This window comes from Mustela putorius, unplaced genomic scaffold (genome assembly GCF_011764305.1).
Source record: "Mustela putorius furo isolate JIRA1106 unplaced genomic scaffold, ASM1176430v1.1 tig00004007_pilon_pilon_pilon, whole genome shotgun sequence".
In the NCBI taxonomy this organism is placed as follows: Eukaryota; Metazoa; Chordata; class Mammalia; order Carnivora; family Mustelidae; genus Mustela; species Mustela putorius.
Window position 1 is genome coordinate 396597 of NW_025422145.1, and position 22594 is coordinate 419190.

A 22594-nucleotide genomic window follows, 5' to 3' on the forward strand; every position below is an offset into this window, starting at 1 on the left:
TGTTTTTAAATTCTCCCACAAAGAAAAGGTCAGGACCAGATAGCTACGCTGGTGAATTCTACCAAAGATTTAAAGAAAAATGAATACCACTGATTTCTTCACAAACACTTCCAGAAAATAAAGGAGGAATGAACACTTGCTAACTCCTTCTGTGAGGCCAGTATCACCCTGATACAAAAACCAAGTAAGGATATCACAAGAAAAAAAAAATCTACAAGCCATTAAGAATAATGGACAGATGGACAAATGCAAAGTCCTCAAAAATTACTAGCAAATTCTTTAATTTGTTCTTCAGAAGTATTTTGGAGCCTTTGGAGAGATGGAGAATATTGAACTTCCCATGGATACAAAAACAAACGAAAGAAGAGGATTTTGTTTTACCACATATACAGATGAAGAGCCAGTAAAGAAATTGTTAGAAAGCAGATATCATCAAATCGGTTCTGGGAAGTGTGAAATCAAAGTTGCACAACCCAAAGAGGTATACAGGCAGCAACAGTAGCAACAAAAAGGAGGAAGAGGTGCTGCAGCCGGTGGAGGAGGTGGTACTAGGGGTCGTGGACGAGGTCAGGGCCAAAACTGGAACCAAGGATTTAATAACTATTATGACCAAGGATATGGAAATTACAATAGTGCCTATGGTGGTGGTCAAAACTATAGTGGCTATGGCGGCTATGATTATATGGGTATAACTATGGAAACTATGGATATGGACTGGGATATGCAGACTACAGTGGCCAAGAGAGCACTTACGGCAAGGCGTATCGAGGGGGTGGCAATCACCAAAACAATTACCAGCCATACTAAAGGAGGACGTTGGAGAAAACAGGAGGAAATTGCTAAAGTTAACCCATCTTGCAGGACGACATTGAAGATCGGTCTTCTGTTGATCTAAAATGATTATTTTGTGAAAGACTTTCTAGTGTACAAGACACAACTGTGTCCAACTGTATATAAGCCGCCAATTAGTTTTCTTTGTTTTTACTTTGTCTTTTGCTATCTGTGTTATGACTCGATGTGGATTTGTGTTTATACAAATTTTATTTGTATGATTTCATGTTAAACCTCAAATAAATACTTCCTTATGTGAAAAAAAATTACTAGCAAACTGAATCCAGCAATATAATAAAAGGATTATATACCGTAAGCAAATAGGCTATATGCCAGGAATGCAAGTCTCGTTTAGTATCTGGAAATCAAGTATTAGAATCCACCACATAAACATAACAATGCACAAAAAAACATATGAACAGTTATCAAAAAAGCATTTGACCGAATTCAATACCCCTCTCTGATAAATTGTAAGAACTCGGAATAGTTCAAGCTGATAAAGGTATCCACAAGAAAAAAAAGAAAGAAAGAAAGAAAGAAAAAGGAAAAAAAAATCACAACTAAGGTCCTACTTAAAAGTGAAAAGACTGAATCTTTTCCCCCTAAGATCAGGACAAGACAAGAAGATTCAGCCTCACCCCTTCTATTTAACACTGCACTGGAGGCTCTAGCCAGGAAATTAGGCAAGCAAAAGTGTCAACATTAAAAAAGAAGAAGTAAAATTATGTTTATTTGCATGATCTTGCATATAAAAAATCTTGCACATAAGAAATTTAGGAAAAGAACCACTAGAAAATCTTTCTTATATGTAAGAAATACACAAAAAAACTATTAGCATAAATAAAGGAGTTCAGCAAACTTGAAGGATGTGAGATTAATATACAAAAATCTATTCTATTTCAATATACTAGCAACAAACACTCTAAAAATGAAATTCACAAAACAATTCCATCTACAATATCATCAATATATTATGTAGGAATAAATTCAACAAAGGAGGTACAAAACTATAAACCATTTTCAAAAGAAATGAAAGAACTAAATAAGCAGAAAGATATCCCAGGCTCCTGGATCCAAAGACCTAATACCTAATGTTGTTAAAATGGCAACAATTGGTCTACTTATATAATCAGTTCAAACCTTATCTACTTACATAATCCTGATCTACTTATATAATCCGTTCAATCCTTTTTATAAATGGGGTTGATAGTATGGACAGAGTGGAATGCCAAAAGGTAGATAAGTAGAAATGAAGGGAGAAGGAAAGTCGTGGCTGGACTAAAAAAGAAGCTACTTTCATAATCACACACACAGCAAAAGACAATAAGCAATTTAAGAACTGGAAATTAATATTCATAATCATTACATATAATCTATTGCTACCTGAAAAACACACAGTCTACAATTCTCATTCTACAATTTGGACTCATTTTTCTCAGCTTTGTCATATTCATAAAATTCTGAGTTAACTTTTGGGGAATATCATCTGAGATCGCTGTCAGAACTGAATGGACCCTCCTTGATAATTACAGTCACTATGTTGTTGCTGAAGTGGCAGACAAACCTAATTTTTAGTAGTGCCAGGCTCTATCTTTAGTTCATTTCTATCCAGGAATGTTAAACAGTCCCCAAATAGGGGCAGGCACATCAGTAATGAGTATCATCATCATCTATGTGATTCTCTTGCTGCCAAAGAACTGATCTAGCTGGAAGGAACTGTGTATTTCATTTCAGTTATTCAGCTTGTACTGAACGCTTGCCACGATGCCACACACGGGGGTGGGTACTAGAAGATACCAGAGCCCTGACTCTGGCTTCAGTCCTGAAACTTGTAAACTGTTTATCATCTAATGTCATCTAATTCAGTGGTTCCCAACCAGGGTGATTTTATGTCCAAGGCATAAATGGCAATGTCTAGGGACACCGTTGGTCACAGTGAGGGAAATACTATTGGCGTCTACTGAGTCAAGGCCAGGGATGCTTCTAGACGTTCCGCAATGAATGTCTAACAGCTTCCACAACAAGAATTATCCAGACCAGAATGTCAACAGTATATTGGGACACTTGATCTGACTTCATCTCCCCATTATTTCAGAAGGAGAAACTGGGGCCAATGTCAGTGATATACCCAAGATCATTAGTTCTTCAGCAGAGTCTAGATGTCCTGGTTCCATTCTGCATGCAAAAGATTTTAAGTTTAAAAAAAAAGAAAGATTTTTAGTTTCCCCTTTTTGAAATGAAATTGAGGACTAATTCTTCTGTGTTTGTGTCTTCCTCAAAGCAATGAGTTCTGCAGTGGCATCCTAGTGGAAAGCTGCTTTAGATAGCAGCAGAAAAACATTCAAGCTTTGAACTGCATGCTTCACTGCAAGAAATGGGCTCTAGACTTGAGTGACACAGGTGCCTTGGCATGGTTGGATATGGCTTCTGTATTTTACTTGAAAGGAAGGATGCTGTGAAAAAAAAAAAAAGCATGGACTCAGAAGTTCCATTTATTCTTTCCTTTCCTTGTTTATTCACAGATTCAACAAAAGCATACTGACCTCCTACTGTGTGCCAACAACCAGACTAGAAACCTAAGGCAAGAGGATGAATAATAAATATGTGCTCTCTCCTTTCAACAGCCTGCAGTAAACAGGAGACACACACATAAATAAGGCATTACAACATGTTGAGAGAGAAGCACTAAAGGTGGCAAGCGCAGGATGGAATAAGGATGCGCCAGTCAGAGTTAATGGCTGCAAGCAACAGAAACCAATTTTGGCTTATTTAAGCAGGAAAGAAATTTACTGGAAATATCCCAGGGAGCTCACAGCAGCACCAGAAAGCCTGAAGAACAAGGCTCAGAAAACAGATAGGAAAAGGGAGGCTCAGCTGCAGCGAGTACCCCAGTCTCAAAACTACCATGGTGAAGACTCTGCAACCACGGTGAGTGAACACTGACCATCTCAGTTAAACAGCACTACCCCAGCACTAGACACCATAAGTTGCACTGGACTCCTCTTGACCCACACCCCTGGAGCCAACACATGGCTGCCACAGCTATTCCAGGATGGATTCTCCACTCTCCTCACTTATCTTGCCAGATCCCAAAGCAAAGTCTTTGGATTCAATTATTTTAGATCACTCACCCTCACCCTAGCTGCAAGGCATGCTGGGAAAATGAGCATCTCACCTGATAAGTTTCTACAGTTAGAGATGCACTGTGTCTCTCATCACCAGAACTCTTATGGTAAGGGGAAGTCCTCTTTCCAGTTTTGCTCAAAAGTCACCTTCTAAGTGAGACCACTCTATTTAAAACTCTAAAACCTCCCTTTTCCAGCACCTGTCACTACCCTTCCATGCTGTATTTTCCCCCATGGCTCTTACAACCATCTCACACACTGTATGTGTATCTATTTATATACTCATCTATTTCTCCCTACTCAAATGTGAGTTCCAGAAAGAAAGATGTGTGTCTGGTTTATTCATTGCTGTGTCCTCAGTGCCAAGGATGGTGCCTGGAACACAGCAGACTCTCAATAAATATTATTGAACAAATGAGTTAATGAATGAATGAATGAATGAATGAATGAATGAATTCTCCAAACACAGGGAAATCAAAGATAATGAAAATCCAAACTTCCAACAAATTCTCACTATAAAAAGCCTATGAGAGACACATAACATAACCTAGTCTGGAAATAAATCAGACAGAGCGCCCTAAGGGAAAGGATACTTGAGCTGAGTCTTCAGAAAAGGCAATGCCGACAAATCAAAATTAGGAAAGAAAGACTGAAGCAGCTAGGTGGGATTCCTCAAATGTATTATTTTATGGTTTCATATGATCCTGGGATACTCCCTAGCCAAGCTCCCTGCATCTTTCCTATATGGAAGAGGCCCTCGTTTGGACCAGTGCAGCTTCAGGCCTGACCATGAAAAGCCAAGATTAGAGCTTGGAGGTGGAAGAAATCTGACCAAAAGCATCCTAAGAATTAGTCCTTTATAGAATAGAGTGGTAGATTCCAAGGAACACCTTGAGCCTTGAATAAAAAGGTATTACTCTGAACATTATTCCAGAGAAAGGCAATCAGAGCAGCGAGAAAATAAATAATGATCAAACCTAAAAGGCAAATGAGTTTTTCTCCATTTTAAAGGTGCTTGTGTTATTACCCGGGTAACTTTTTGTTTAAGTGATTATGCTGCTGTAGAACTTTTTGTAATTCATCAAAATTCATAGACTAGGAAGGCCAGGAAAAAAAGAGTAGGTGGCAGCGTTATTACTTGAAGTTCAATTCAATAAATATAATTTATCTTTCTATAGAGTCCTTTATACGAAAAATTGCCAGAGGCTTTACGGTCCAACAAGACCGAGTTTGAATGACTTAAGTTATTTGCTTACAGACTGAATGGACTTTTATGAACATGTTGACTCCCCCTGCACTAAATGAAGTGATGTACAGCTATTCTCAACATAATTTCTGTCACCGCCATTATCTTTTCTCGCTTCAGCTCGTTTCCAGAGCGTCAGGATGACATTAAGTGATAATTGCTGCAGTATTCCCCCTGCACAGGGAACCGCTCTTGCTTCTTTCAGTCGATCCCTTTAGAAGGGCCTTTCACAAGGTGTTGGGGATAATGTAAGAAAAAAAAGGGAGCCGAGAAAAACGAGATCCTCATGATCATGCAGAGGATCAACTCCTCTGTCAAATACAGCTGACTCAATCATGACTATAGGACAGTTTCCTAGGTCCTAGAGATGCAAATGGGACCCAAAGGGGACCTTGTCACCTTGTGTCTCAGCTCATCTCCTTATGACTTTCAAATAAATAGTAATCAAAAGGCAATTTACGTCTCTGCTGCAGTGTTTGCTAACAATGCCAAGGAAAAAGACTGCCTTAGTGCACAGCAAAACTCTACACTCCTCTCCCCAGCCTGTCTCTGTTCTCTTCATTCCATGCTCTGCAAGACTCGCTCATAAATCAAACCCTTGCAGTCTTTCTGCTTTTTCTCTTCTCCCTATTCGGTGTCAGCTCTCTGGCTTCTCCCAGTTTTCCTTTTCTACCATCAGCAAGATACTGTGTAAGAAAAGAGAGTAGAAAGCAAGGTGGGCCTGGGGCAGAAACAGATCGCAAAGATTTATAACTTAATATATTTTCTTTTATAACCCGTCATACATTCTCCCTTCAAGCCCCTTCTCTGAACATGGATGTGTTTTAGTTAAACTGAGGGTGTAAAATATTATGTTATCACCTGTTTGTTTATAAATAAGCCTTAGCATTAGTTCAAAAAAAGAAAGAACTTAGGAAGATTTAATGACCTCAAATGTGATCCAGGAATAGCTCCTTTGTGAAAGTGGAGAAAACAGACCTGCTTTTTCCCAATTCCTCTAGCCAATGGCCAGTTCTTTAAAATCAGCCTAGGAGTCAGGACAACAGTTTTTAAGACACACATATCAACACGTTCCATTTCTCAGCATAGAGTTAAATAGCACTAAGGACACTATCGTTGTGCAACCGTCAACACTGTGCATCTCCACAATTTTCCCATCTTCCCAAATTGAAACTCTTGTCCTCATGAAACAACGCCTTGTTCTATCCTCATTCTGGTCCCTGGTAAGCACTTTCTGTCTCTATTATCTAGGTTACTCTAGGCATTTCATAAATAGAACCAGATAGTATTTGCTCTTTTCTAGCTGGCTTATTTCATTTTATGTAACAACCTCAAGGTCCATCCATGTGGTACCATGGGTCAGCATTTTCTTCCTTTTTAAGACTATAGAATCCTCCACTGCAGGTCTATGCTACCTCAGTTTATCCTTTCATCCCTGACGGACATGCGGGGTCCTTTCACCTTTTGTCTATTGAGAATAATGCTACTATGAACACAGGAGTATTCAAGCCACCATTTTGTTTGTTTCTTTCCAAACTTCTTTTTTTTTAAAAAAAGTATTTTATTGGGCGCCTGGGTGGCTCAGTGGGTTAAGCCGCTGCCTTCGGCTCAGGTCATGATCTCAGGGTCCTGGGATCGAGTCCCACATCGGGCTCTCTGCTCAGCAGGGAGCCTGCTTCCCTCTCTCTCTCTGCCTGCCTCTCTGCCTCCTTGTGATCTCTGCCTGTCAAATAAATAAATAAAATCTTAAAAAAAAAAAAAAAGTATTTTATTTATTTATTTATTTAGAGTGAGCATAAACACGGGGAGGTGCAGAGGGAGAGAGAGAGAAAGGGAATCCCAAGCAGGCTCCCCGATGTGCACAGCGCCCAACATGGGGCTTGATCCCATGACCCCGAGATCATGACCTGAGCCAAAGTCAAGAGTTGGATACTTCACCCACTGGGCCACCCAGGCGCCCCTCCAAACTTCAAACTTATTAAGAGACTATGGGTATCCATCAAAGGAGAAATGCACAAATGGGGCACAACCATACAATGGAGCCCCACTCAAGGAACGAAGTACTGACAGGTGTCACAACACAGATGAATTGGAAAAACACTACACTAGGCAAAAGAAACCAGTCACATAAAGGTCACATATCAAATGATTTCAGTTATTTGAAATATCCCAAATAGGTAATCCACAGAGACAGAAAGTAGATGATATGCTGGCAGGGACTGAAGGTGGGGGCATGGGGAGAAAACTGCTTAATGAGCACAGGGTTTCTTGTCAAAAATGTTCTGAAGCTAGTTAGAGGTGATGGTCACACAACCCTGTACTAAACGCCACTGAATTAGTCACCTTATTTTTTCATTAATTACCTTTCATTCCAGTGTAGTGAACATGCAGCCCTCTATTAGTTCCAGGTGTACAGCACAGTGATTCAACAGTTCTGTACATCACTCGCTGCTGCCCACGGTAAGTGTCCTCTTAATCCCCTTCAGCTGTTTCTCCCATCCTCCCAGCCACATTTTGCTGCTGCTGTATTGTACTAAGATCGCACGGTCCAGTGTGGCAGCCACTAGCACACGGGGCTGCCGAGCGCTCCACATGTGCTTCAGTGACATGGCGTCAGTGTAAAATACACACTGGAGTTCAATGGCATAGTATGACCAACTGATGCAAAATATCTCATTAATACTTTCACACTGATAACATGTTCAAACGGCAATATTGTGAATATACTGAGTTAAAGAAAACCTATTAGTATAATAAATTTCCGCCATTTTATTATACTATTTTCAGGTGGTACTGGGAAATTTTAAATTACATATGAGGCTCAAGTTATATTTCTCCAGGACAGGGTCAGGTGAAGGTCTAAGCCAGTCTTGGGGTGGAGGGAGGGGAACGGCCAGAGCATCTCTGACTTCCAGGAGTCCCTCTTGTCCTCAGGGGGCAGGTCAGACTGAGCACAGAATTAAGTGGGGGTCACTGCAGAGGAGCAAGGAGAGAAGGGTTGGTACCTGAATGGAGGACAGAGGAGTTTCACCCTGGAAGAGAACTGGAGTCCCCAGGACCAAGAGGGTACAGCAAGGCAGACTCTAAGTGCTGGAGACTTGTGCTCTTCTCCCTTGCAGTGTCCCAAAGGCCACGAGAAGGTCCTTATCTAAGCCACAGCTCCACTGAGCCACTGCAGGGAGCACTTCCCAAAACAGACAACTGAGAACCACATCCCAGCTGGCACCAATGGAAGCTCTAGTATTTGATACTGTCTCACTGCGGGGTAAGGTGGGGGTTGGGGAAAGCCCAATGTGCCCAGTGATGACAGACACTGCCCATCCCATCAGTCATGAGAGTTGGGGCTCTGAGCCAGATTTCATTTGACTTAGAAAAATGAAGAAATGTAAAGTTTTCTGTACCTTAACACTGTGGAGCAAGTTCATGCCTGTTTCACAAATAATCTTGGGCTAAGGCAGCTGTGTACCTGCAAGTCTTCAAACATTCAGAGCATCTGAAGCTGAAAGTCCATGGGCTTTTATGCATATGGCTGGCTCCAGGTCTTCACTGCCATAACCTCCACCCTGAAGCACCAGGACCCATTTGCTTCCCAAATGGATACACCTTCTTGAGAATATACTGAGAACTTCCAGGGGCCAGAAGCCGAGAGAACTATATCACAGAACCTCTGAGCTGGGCAGGACCTATAGGGTTAACAGTCCAACTTCTTTTTTCTAGTGAAAAGAAGTACAGCCTAGGAGTGGGCAGGCAGGGCTTGCTCAGGGTCATACAGTGGTGGTCAGGTCTCTCACTCGAAGGCACCCCTTTTTTCCTCTCCTGGACAGCTCAAATGGCCCTAAACTGGGTCCTCAATACTATAATCTCACATCTTTCCCTCTCCAAATAAACCGAACAATCTGCAATATTCTTCACCGAGTCTTTTTAGCTGGATAACAGGCAGATATCAAACTGGAGACATTCCAACTCTACAGAGAAGAAGTTGCCTTTACCAGAAACATATATTATATTGAGCTACGATAGACCTTCATTCAGCTTCTGTAGCTGCTATCACCAAAACCCAGGAGAGCAGCTTAAATAAGAACCTCCTTGATGTCTCATGAAACAATCTGGAACAAGCAGGTAAGGGCCAGTAAAGAGGCTCCAGAGTGTGTGTGGCCCAGGATCCTCCCGTCATGTTGCTGTTCGTCCACACACAGGGTGTTGCCCTTGATGGAGTGGTCCAAGATAGCTCACCTCCCCTCTGCCTGCATTCCAGCCAATGGGAGTGAGGACCCAGGGAGAATGTGGAGAGCACATCCTGCCCTCCAGAGGCATGCCCTAGAGGTTCTTCACAGCATTTCTGCTCACACCCTATTGATCAGAACTTACATGCCTAAACCACGCTGCTGCAAGGGGACTACAAAGCAAATCTCGATTCTGAAAATCCACATAACTAGCAAAAAGTCTATACCATACAAGAGTAGAATAATGGATCGGGGGACAACTAGCAGTACGGTTTTCATACTCACGGACACAGCTGCTTGTGCGGCCACACTCACCCATAAATCTGCAAAGTCAAACAAACACACGTACGTATCAATGCATGCACACAGTACCTATGTCTCTAAATACACATTCACACATACTCAAATATGCACACATTCCAATCGTGTGCACACAGGCTTATTCATTCATAAAACAGGTCATACATCTACACACCAAGCACACATAGCAGTGTGGTGTGTCACTAAAATACACACACACACACACACACACACATATACACATGGAGAGTAGGAGAGAGAGGAAGGCTGCAAAACGCGTCATTCTGTCATTCTGCTCTGCCATATACTGGGGATCACATCCCAGTTATCCTACATCCCTGATCACTGGAGATGCCCCTTGTTCGGCATTTAGGACACACACTTCTTTCTGTATTCAGAAGGACATCCAGAACAAGATCAGGGGTTGTACAAGCAACAAAGTGTAAACAAAATGAGATAAAATGGAAGTGCCTATGAAGAGGACCACAGCATACTCCACATGCAAAACCACTAGGGGCGCTGACATCGCACGCCATCTCTCAGCAGGCTGCACAGCCCTCTAGGACGAAACCTAAGGTGAGAGAGCCAGGATTAAGAAGACCTCTAAGCCATTAAAATTAACAAGTCAGGAAATGACAGATGCTGGCAAGGAAGTAGAGAAAGGGGAACCCTCCTACACTGTTGGTGGGAATGCAAGCTGGTGCAGCCACTCTGGAAAACAACATGGAGGTTCCTCAAAAAGTTGGAAATAGAGCTACCCTATGACCAAGCAATTGCACTACTGGGTACTTACCCTAAAGATACAAATGTAGTGATCTGAAGGGGCACGTGCACCCAAATGTTTATAGCAGCAATATCCACAATAGCCAAACCATGGAAAGAACCTAGATGTCCATGAACAGATGAATGGATAAAGATGATGTGATATATATACATACATATATATATATACACAATGGAATACTATGCAGCCATCAAAAGAAATGAAATCTTGCTATTTGTGATGACGTGGATGGAACTAGAGGGTATCATGCTGAGCGAAATAAGTCAATCAGAGAAAGACAACTATCATATGATTTCTCTGATATGAGGAATTTGAGAGGCAGGGCAGGGAGCTTGGGGGGTACGGAAGGAAAAAAATGAAACAAGATGGGATCGGGAGGGAGACAAACCATAAGAGACGCTTAATCTCACGAAACAAACTGGGAGTTGCTGGGGTAGAGAGAGGGTGGTTGGGTTATGGACACTGTGGAGGGTATGTGCTATGGTGAGTGCTATGAAGTGTACAAACCTGGTGATTCACAGACCTGTACCCCTGGGTCTAATAATACATTACATGTTAATTTAAAAAGATTTAAAAAAAAGAAGTAGACCTCTAAGCCAAGTGATACAGGAAATGTGGAAAACTTAGAAGCAAGCCTGAGATATGATCAAATACCCAGGCAGGTCAGTGAACACTGCCTGACACACAGGAAGTACTCAGTGAATACTTGTTGAAAGGATGGATGAACAGACACATGAGTAGACAGCACACAACACATTCTGTACCCTGTTCCCATTGTCACTCCTGGAACTCGACCCCTAGCACAGCAGCAGACATACCATAGGTGCTCAAACAATAATTAAGCCAGCTTGATGACTGACTGGATAGAGGAATAAATGATTCTGAATCTTCTCCATCCTTTTTTGAAAGTGAGTGTTTCCTCCAAGCAACATTTGGGGTTAAGTAAATTAAGGCCGGGGGAGGGAGAGGAACTGGCATTTATTGGTATTTATTCCACACTGAACGTGTGCGTGTGCCATCACACTGAATTCTCAAAAGAAGTCTGTAAGCAGGGTCTATTATTATCTTCTCCATTTCAGACTAGATAAACCTGAGCCACAGAGAGATGGAGTACCTTGCCCAAGGTCATTTGCTCAAGATAGCAAATGGAGAACAAGGATTTGAACCCTCTGACTCTTGTTTGCAACCATGCCGCACTGTAGAAGGCTTTCCCGGAGTGCAATGCACTGTGGAAGCCCAGTTTATATAACAGTGAAGGAGAGGCAGGGCTGGCTGCTCTGACTCAAGATCCCAGAGGTGTTCTGCCCTGCTTCACCCTGACCTTGACTCCTAAGATATCTCCCTAAACCCACACAGCCCCAGGAAGCATGCTGTGAAAACTGCTGTTCTGTGGGGTAGTCCAGGGCCCTTCCCTGTGCTCAGAAGCTTCCCAGGCACAAAAGCTTCCAACCCACAGGGAAATAGCAGTGGGTAGAACACGATGTAAAGAATACAGACAGACCTGAGCATTGTTGCCTCACCATGTGGAGCGTCAGCTTCCTCAGGTGTTGAACAGGAAAAATAGCACCTTTGGAAGGGTGACTGAGGATGAAAGGAAATGACACACCTCAAGTGCTTGGCTCTGTGCACGGTGCTCCATCTGAGGGCTCACTGAAGGTCAGCTGCTGATCGTGGTCATGGTGGAAGCCTCAGAATATCCTCATTTTCTGAACGTTCATAGGCACCAACTACTTTTGTCTCTTTGACAGCAAAGATGGTAAAAAAGAATTAGACAGATTTGATTTAGAATGCCAACTCTGCGAGTCACTAAGTGACCCTGGGCCAGTCACGTCATCACTCTAAGCTTTCCCTTCTGTTTACTTAAATGGAGAAAAGATGTCCTAACTTAGGTTGTAAAAATCAAATTAAATGAAAGGTGTCACTCAGGGAAAAGAGTATATAACACACATCTTTGTTCTCTTATTTCCGAAGGACCTAAAGGCTTGGAGGGAGACCTGACAGCCCCCAACCCCACTATGTCCACAGGTGTTTCCTTAGGACAAAGTGATCTCAGCTACTTCTCACCCCTGGGTTTACCATCCTTCCCACCAGGCTCAAAGAACTGCTGGCTTCAGTTCTTCTGCTGTGTGACAACTCTCTCCTCGTTACTTATCTGGAAAAGGGGAGGCTGGATCTTGCCTTGGGCTGATTATCCTCAGAGATATAAATCCCTCCTCCAGCCAGTCCAGACCAAGGTTTGGAGTCCTAGGTGGATTTTCTGCAAACTCCTACCCCACACCCTGGGCCCAAGGGAAGAGGGGATCACCAGAGTTCTATCATCCAGCTAGCACCACAGAAAATAGGAGTTGCTGGGATTCTGAGAAAAATGACAAGTGAGAGGAGGCTCTTCAGGGCCAGAAAGATAATTTACTAGACTGCAGCACCATCTAAATAATACCCGAACATCTTCATGATGCCTCGACCATCTTGTGAAAAGGCACTCTGAGTGAGGCAGGAGGGCAGAATTCATAATAGCGAGAGGTAATTAGCTGTCACATATGCCTCTGCCACTGCCCCAGGGGTCTGAGTCTCTCTCTTTCTCCCCTTGGGTTGCTCATGCTGGAGAGTGTATATCTGTGTAGGGTGGGGGATCAAAGAGGGGGTGAGGCTCTAAGCCTGACATTTAATACAGACGTAAGAGAAAACAAGAATCATGAATAATATCTTCTCCTCATTAGATTGCCAAATACTCTCCCAAGGCTCTTTGCAAGTACTAACTCATGCAATCCTCACAATAACCGTATGAGGTGCTTTTAAGACACCCATTTTCAGATGTAGAAACTACGGCATGGGAGGGGCCCCTAACCTCCTCAGCTGAGAAGTGGCAATCTGAATATGAACCTGGGCTGTCAGGTTCTCAGTGATTCAGAATGACTTGCAGGACCATCCATGGAGTCCATGCTTCCTTAGGTACTAAGATCCCATTTGGCAGGCAACCCTTCATTCATTCAATCTAACTTGTTGCTTCAACAGACCTGTCCTGCATCCCAACAATGGGCCTGGTGCTGAGCACTGTGGCATGGAGATGAACCAGATCAGGATCCTGCATAGGAAGAGCACTCAGTTGGGGGGGGGGGGTCAGAAATGGACATAAGTTGTCATTTGGTCATCATAATTGTGTTGGGTGTTCCTTCATTTTGTCTACACCACTGCCTTATGAAGAAGGTGCAATGATTATCCTCATTTTGTAGGTGAGGAACATGAGATATAAAAGTTTAGTGACTTGCCCAAGCTCACAGTCAGCAAGGGTCAGAGGCAGAAATGAAAACAGGGAACTGCAGCTGAACAGCCTGCCTCTTAACCACCCCCCACTCCCACTCAATACCAAAAAGGGCAGGGAGCACTAAGGCCACAGACTAACAGCAGCCTACAAAGGGAGCTGGGGAACGCTTCCTGGATCCAGTACTGTTTGGGAGCCCTTGGAGGACAGGGTGGATTTAGGGACAGGGATGAGGGAAGGGTACGATGGGGGTACCGCATGCATAAAGCAATGGAGGGGCTGAGCCCCAAGGTGAGGGATGGACAGGAAGGTGCAGGTACTTACAGATGAAACTGAGAAATGTGAGCAAGAGAAAGGGGGAGGGAGGAGAGAGAGAAGGACAGTGTGAGAGGCATGAAACCCGAGGAAAAGAAAAGGAGAAAGGAGTAAAGAAAAGGCCAAGAGAAGAGGGAGGAAGGAGGGCAAGACGGAAATGACTTGCCAGAACATGCATTCTCTCAGGGTTCTTCGTAAGTACATGGTTCGTGGGTGTGGTGGCAGGGACACACCAGAGATGCCACAAGAGGGGAGCCTGGCTATGGGATTAGACAATGCCAAGGTCCATAAAAAGAAGGGTGTCCTCTTCTGAATTCTCTTCAATCCTGATGACATCAAAGAGAAAACTACAGGGGTGCCTGGGTGTCTCAGTCAGTTAAGTGTCTGACTTCTGCTCAGGTCATGATCTCAGGGTCCTGGGATGGAGCCCCATGTCAGGCTCCCTGCTTAGCAGGGAGTCTTCTTGTCCTTCTCCTTCTGGGATTCCTCTCTGCTCATGAATGCTCTCTCTTTCAGATAAATAAATAAAATCTTTAAAGAGAGAGAGAGAGAAAGCTACAATTTGGTGCCTCTGATGCTTCCCAGTCTTTCTAACACAGTAAGCCTTGGGCCCACAGCCTTCGGGAGGTAATGGTAAATAGCCAGTGTTTGAGAACATTATTTTGCTTTCATTTTTATTATGGGGGCCAAATAGGGCAAAACCCATAAAGGCAATACCCAAATGACCAAAGCACTGGTTTTCCATCCTGACAGAACTTTAGAATCATCTGAGAGTTTAAAAATACTATGTCCAGGCTCTATTACCATAGAATCTGGTTTGACAGACCTGAGAAGGGGCCAAGGCATCAGTATTTTCTTTTAAGTTCTGGAAATGATTCTAAAAAGCAGCCATACCTGAGAATCACTGACTAGTCTGAAAAATAGCTCATTTTCTCATTGAAATCATCACCTATATGGCATTACTCTGGGGATGGAGCAAAAAGTGCCTCCCTCACACCATTGCTGAGAACCAGGGATCTGGCCCTGTGGGTAGTTCAGGTCTGTCCCTTCTCCTAGGATCATGCCCTCTCCCCAACCTTCAATCTAACACCCAGGAGGTGGGGTCCAGTCCCAGGATCGCAGCACTGGAAAGTCTTGCAGGATTCTCTAACTTGACCAAGATCATACCAAAGCTACTTTGTGTAAAGATACGTCAGTTTTAAGCTTTCTATCCTAAGCCATGATGCATTCCAAATGCCTATAAACCCAGCTGTGGCAACATTACAATTCAACCAGCCTTTGCTAGGGAGCCTGGGGAATCCTGTGCCCTCTTCCCAGGCCATCCGTCCTCAGTAGAAGGAAGCCGGCATGTGGTGTTCTTTTAATTAAGTCCCACATCAGTGCCAAGTGCTCCCAGAGACAGTGTGGGAGGAGTCTCTGAAGTATGAGGCAAGTTGACAAGGTGGGGGTCATGATAGATCTTTTCCCACCAGGCTCAATTTGCTTCTAATGACTTGCGATCCAGTTAGCATCAATCAATCCAGACTAGCAGGTGCCTCCATAATACATTTTTTTTTTCTCTGTAAACCAGAACCAAGTTTTCACTCAAAGGAAGTCAATTCCTGAAGATGCCATTGCCTGAGACACACTGATCCATAAAACAGGAATTGTATCCTTAATGCCTACAGGGGCCAAATAAGAAACATAAGTGAATGACACAGAATGAGTGCAGGTGGGAGTAGCAGAGACTATGACGGACTGGAGAACAAATGCTAAGGAAAAAGCAGATGGAGACCTCTAGCCATCTGCTGTCCAGTGTAGCCCAGTCTTCCAAATTACTTAAGAGAGAAGGTTTTGCATTTCTCCAGAGTAAAGGTCAAAGGCCTGGCAGAAGCTTGCAAGACCCTCAAGATCTGCTTCCCTCCACTATGCTCATGATCTCTGGGGCCTCATTCCCTAGCACTCCCACCCCACCTGCTCTGCTCCAACCCCTCTGGATCCCTGGCTGATCGTCAAACACACAAGCCACTCCCCCATCTTAGGGCCTTTGCACATACTGTTCCCTCTGCCTAGGGAGCTCCTGCCCTAGACATCACCATGACTCATTTCCTCACTGCATTTAAATCTTCACTCTAATCTCCATCCTCTCAATGAGATCCACTCTAAGTACATTCTTAAGTACTACCATCTGCCCTTCCCATACCAGCCCTCTAGAACCTTCTTCCCTGCCAATTTTTTTTTTCTATAGCTTTTATCACCTATTAGAATATAAACCCCACAAAAGCAGGTTCTTTTATTTACCACTATATCCTAAGCACCTAGAATCATATAGTAAGTGCTCATTAAACATCTGTTCAATAAATAACGGAAATCTGGTGTTGCAGACTGAAATTCCTATGATGAAGCCCTAACTTCCAATACGACCATATTTGGAGATATGGCTTTGTAAGGAGATAATTAAGGTCATAAGAGTAGGGCCCTGATCCAACATGACTACTGTCCTAATAAGAAGTGGAAGAGATGCCAGGAAATCACATGCACAGAGAAAAGACCATGTGTGGACATAGAAAGAAGACAGCCTTCTGCACGCCAAGGAGAGAGGTCTCAAAAGAAAATAACCTGATGACTCCTTGATCTTGGACTTTCAGGCTCTAGAACCATAAGTTCTTTGAGGAGGAACCACTCTTCCTCCATTGCACATACCGGAAAAATGGCTGGATATTTCTCCCATCTGTGTCCTCTTCCTTGGTACAAAAAGAGACGGACCACATTTCCATCCTCCTTTACTCTGAAACCATGTGACTGTGCTCTGTTAATGGGAAGAATAGAGAAGTGATAAATGCCACCTCCAGGTATAGGCTCAAGCCCCCAAGTGACCACCCACACTCTTTTCCCTTATATGGCAACCACAAAGCTCTGCGTTGAAGATGGCAGCATCACATGATGGAGGCAGCTATGGCTTAGATGAGAATCAACAGGAGAGCTGCCTAATTTTCAGCCAGACTGTGACATGAGTATGAAACAGACCTTCAGAGGCTCCTGGCTGGCTCAGCCAGTACAGCATGCAACTCTTGATCTCAGGGTTTTGAGATCAAGCCCCAGGTTGGGTGTACAGACTACTTAAAAATAAAATCTTTAAAGAAATAAGAAAAAAATAAAACTTTATTGTTTAAGCCACTGAGACTTGAGGGTGGATGTGGTGTTGGGTGCGTTGTTACTATAGCACAGTCTAGCCTTTCCTGATAAATCCAGTGCAAGCGTCAATCACAACAACCTGCCTCCCTCATTTGATTCAAGCCAGCTAGATTCTTTCTCAGGATGGAAAGAAACAGAAAACCACTGGCTCTAATTCACAGCAACACTGGTGCTTCAGACATGTCCTGGCCACATCAGGAAATCCTTGCCTATACCTAGTCCATGATACTATGATCTGACATAGCCATAGGGCTCCTTTATGTTATCTCCTTGCCAAATTCATTTATGAGCCTTTAAAGATTACAGGACAGAGGGGTAACTGGGTGGCACAGTGGGGTGAGCATCTGACTCTTGGTTTCAGCTCAGGTCATGGTCTCAGGGTTGTAGGATTGAGCCAGGATCAAGCTCTGAGCTCAGTGTGGAGTCTGCTTGGGTTTCTTTCTCCCTCTTCCTCTCCCCACAGCCCACCCCGCCCTCATGCTCTCTTGAAAATAAAAAAATAAGCCTTAAAATAAAAAAGGTTATAGGACAGAAACAAACACATGTAACCCAATGGTTAAGGTCAGGCTCTGAAGTCAGATTGCCTTTATTTAAATCCAGTCCCCTAGCAAATGACCTTGAACATAACTCTCATAACCCCAATTTCCTTATTGGTAAAATGGGCCTAGTAACAGCCCCTAGTTTCCAGGTTTAATGGATCAATATATAAAAATACTTAGGGCAGGGTCTGGTACAATGAATACAACGAAGATGAGCTATTTTTAGATGCCAAATACTAATTTTATTTCCCACCTAGCCCTGTCATAAATAATATTATACTCTCCTGTGTGCAGAGGAGGAAATTGGGGTTCAGATAGGTTAAGTAACTGGGCCTGGATCAAACAGCTTGTTTGGGATGCAGTTAAGATTCCAAGCCATGTGTTTGTGCCCATTCCTACTACTTGGCTTCCCCCAAACCAGCAGAGAAGGGAAGCCAAGATTTATTAAGCACCTATTAACATTCCAGGAACCAAGCTTGATGCTTTTCACTATACGGTTCCAATTATCCCCACAAAGCCCTATGAAATTCGTCATATCACACACACCCCCCCCCAAATAGCACACGAAGAAGCTGACTCTTGGCAAGGTTAAATAAAGTCCAGAAGGTCACACTGCTAATAAGAGCAAATTTGTTCTCTGAATCCAGGTCAGTCTGACTCCAAAAACTCACTCCACTGTGCCTGGCTACCTCTCGCAATAATCAGAGCTATTTATTGGGCTTGCTTTTATGTCCCAGGCAAAATAGTACTGTCACAGCTCCCTTTGAGGCAAGGCATATCGTCCTCAGGAAACTGAGGCTCAAGGGTCTAAATTCATCACCCAAGGACACACAGCTATGAAGCAGCAGAGGCAGAACTGGAACTCAAATCTCCTGTCTCCACAGCATGTTTGTTCTTTCCCAACACAAAGTTGCAGAGACTAAAGAGCTCCTGCAAAGATAAAGTTCTTCCCATCACCTCACTGACCACTATGAGGTGGTGCCACTTACGCTCATTGACTTGAATGCTTTTACTGTAATTGAGAATTCACAATACTTTGACAAAGACGGAAGTTTCTCTGCATGCTACAAAAAAGGACTGATCTAGCAAATGAGGAGTGAAAAAAAAGATTATAGGTTGTTCTTGACATAAGCAAGGCATTTTTTCTTACAAAACTTATGCATCTGAAAATTGCATCCATTTGAAGAAAAGTTACCCTAGAACTTACTGGGAAGAACTTCAGGGTGCCAGCTTCAGTAGCTGATTAAGGGTCTATGAGCTGCTGATATCAGGAGCTGATGAGGCTGCTCAGGCCCTACCCCACAGATGAGAGTCTCCCAGCTCTGAACACTCCTCATCCCCCTTGTGATGCATCCAGCCTCCTATCTGCTGTGCTGGGGGAGACCACATCCTCAAAGCAGTCCCAGGAGGGTCCTAAATAAGGACTTTTGGGATCTGAGCTTCCCCACATAATAGATTACTTAGAATCCTTTCCGCTAAGAGGCAAGAACAAGTCACAAATGGTTAATGAAACAAAAGCAAATTTTGCAGTGAGATAAATCTTCACCTGGACTTTTCCAATTACAAGAGCCAATGATGCCTCTGGCTAGAGACTGAAAACCTGAGGGTGCAGAAGGAAAGGTAGCCTGTGGCACCACATAGCCTGGCAATGCCCCTGTATTATAGGAACCTTGATATTCTTCACACTGGTGTGCAGATCACAAAAGAGCCAAAGACAAAGCTGCTAGTCCAGAATCACATAAGGCAAACACAAGTAAACCCAGAAAGCCTTGATGTTTTCCGTTCTTAAGAGAACCTACTGTTTTAATTCATGTTAGCATATTAATTGCCCTTATGCAGCTGGGTGCTGCTAATTACAAATGAATGGTGTTTATTCATTATAGAAGACCCAGCAGGAAAGTCTCTCTACTTAGCAACACTATGTTAATTTGAGTTTGGCTTTCAAAGGTCATAAAACTGCTTTGAATGAAAAGATTTTTAGAGAGAGTTGTTTCCCCTTCTCCCCTTCACTCACTGCATGGAAGTTCTGGGTGGAGAGCTTCTGGCCCTTTCCCAGCTCCCTTATTTGCGCTCCTGTGATCAGTGCCAGCCTGTTTTACTAGTGGGCAGATAACAGTGTTAACAGCTACTGCAAATGCATGGCACACACCCACGTTGCCTCTTTCCCTGTTTATTTGCTTTTTCAGCAACTATCTGCATGTGAACCCATCTCTCTTCTTCTATCTGCACGTAGGAAACACCCCTCATCATCACCCAGATTTTGTTTGCGCATCCTTGAATGTGCCTGGGTAGTAAGTCTGCATTGACCAAATAGCTGCCTTCAAGTTAAGAATTAAGGAAGTAAGAATCTGGGCTTGGATCTAAGCTATTTCCTACACCAGTCTTCTACCTGGGATCCTTGAATTTGGGGGTGGAAGTGGTAGAGTAACTTTCTATATAATCAAAGCATCATTTCTCATTTGGCCGTGATGGTTGTGTAGAGGGTATCCTGGACACAGCATGCAAGAGGTAGTAGGAAGGGGGCTCCCTGAACTCTTACAGTCTATAATATAGATAGTTCAAATTATCTTTATCATGATTAGTCTAAAGTACTCAAGTTCAAACCTGTAAGTTTATCTCCCCCATAGAATTACCTGAGTTCACTGCTATCCAATTCTACAATAAAAGAGCTGATATTTATTTAGGTACCAACCATCATCCTAATTTTTTACATGCATTATCTCATTTCCTCCTACAACAATCCTAAAAGACAGTACTATTGTCATTCCCCTTTTTCAGATGAGGAAACCAAGTCCCAGAGACCTCAAAGAGCCTTCCCAAAGTCACAGAGCAGAATAATATCAAAGTGAAATCTGACTATGCCTGACTCCAAAGCACTGAATCCCTACTGCTCTCCAGTGACCCAGCAATAACTCAGGGCTTTTCAGTGTAGAAAAAAACACTGTGCTGGGAAAACTGGGAGAATCCAAACTTTCACTGGATAGCCTGACAACAAAGTTCCCTCCAGCACTTCTGGAGCACTGGCATCAAGCTATATAAGATGGCACTGCCCCCTACCAGAGCATTTTAGATGCACAGGTATTAAAAATAAATAAAATGTAATCCATCAAACTACTGAGGAGTTCAGTAGCTAATAGGATAAGACATAGGCCAGAAATGCTCATAGCCACCATGAGGGAAGAGCTTGTCTGAAAACATAGATGACATTGAGGAGAGAAGGTGAGACACTAACACGGGAGAAAGAGAGAAACCAACGCTAATCTCATGAGGCCAGCCCCTGGATGCAGCCACACCTGCATATTTAGTTATTAAAATTACTTAAATGAATTACTATCCGATTCTTCCATGTCCTGGTATTTATAATTAAATATCAGTTATGAAGTGTTAATTCTCCTCCTGAACTTTTTCAATTACACGAGCCCATATATCTTCCCTTCCATATTCAATTATGAGTTGGATTTTCTGTCATTTGCACCTATAAGAGTCTGGAGTATACATTGGTTATATATTGCTATTGTTATTTTTCTCTTTATTAGCAGTATCATTATTTTTATAGCACATGGATAAATCACTTACCTGTGGGTTTAGAGGACCTCAAACTTTACCTCACACCAAATACAAAAATTAATTCCAGATGGATCACAGAATTAAATGTAACAGCTAAAACTATGAAAACCTCTAAAACAAAATGTAAGGCAATACATCTGAAATCTTGGTTTAGACAAAAATTTCTCAGGCAGGACAGAAAAATATTAACCATAAAAATTTTTAAATGATAAATTAAACTTTATCAAAACTAAAAACTTTTGCTCTTCAAAAGACATCATTAATCACTATATTGTACACATGAAATTAATATAACACTGTATGCTAACTTGATTTTTTTTTAAAGATATCATTAAGAAAATGAAAAGGCATGACATAGAGAAAATATTCACAATACATACATCTGACAAAGAACTGCTATCTAGAATACATAAATAAGTCATCAGGCCCATAATAAAAAATATCTAATGAGCAAAAGACTTAAACAGATATTTCACAAAAAAGATTCTCAAATGGCCAATGAGTCATATGATAAGATGCTCTATATCATTAATATTCTGGGAAATGCAAATTACACCTGCAATGAGATCTGTGTTCATACCCACAATAAAGGCTAAAATTGAAGACTGGTAATCCCAAGTACTGGTGAACACATGGACCAGCCAGAACTCTTATACATTGCTGGTAGAAGTGTAAAATGTTCAGAACCACTCTAGAAAACAATTTAGCAGTTAGTTAAAATACACCAGGAATGATCCAGTGATTTTACCCCTAAGTATCCAAGAGAAATGAAAATACACGTCCCCCCCCAAAAAATTTTTTTTTTGAAGATTTTATTTATTTGTCAGAGAGAGCGAGCGAGAGAGCGAGCACAGGCAGACAGAGTGGAAGGCAGAGTCAGACGGAGAAGCAGGCTCCCTGCAGAGCAAGGAGCCCGATATGGGACTCGATCCCAGGACGCTGGGATCATGACCTGAGCCGAAGGCAGCTGCTTAACCAACTGAGCCACCCAGGCGTCCCCCAAAAAAATTTTTTGTAAGAATGTTCAGAGCAGGGGCACCTGGGTGGCTCAGTGGGTTAAAGCCTCTGCCTTCAGCTCAGGTCATGATCTCAGGGTCCTGGGATCAAGCCCCATATCAGGCTCTCTACTCAGTGGAGAACCTGCTTCCCCCTCTCTCTCTGCGTGCCTCTCTGCCTACTTGTGAACTCTCTCTCTGTCAAAATAAATAAACTCTTTTTAAAAAAAATGTTT

The 22594-nt window shown here is 42.8% G+C and overlaps 1 pseudogene; it reads left to right on the forward strand.

Annotated features, from left to right (window-relative positions):
* The first annotated feature begins 301 nt into the window (after nucleotides 1-301).
* Nucleotides 302-853, forward strand: LOC106005582 (annotated as a pseudogene).
* Nucleotides 854-22594: the final 21741 nt, after the last annotated feature.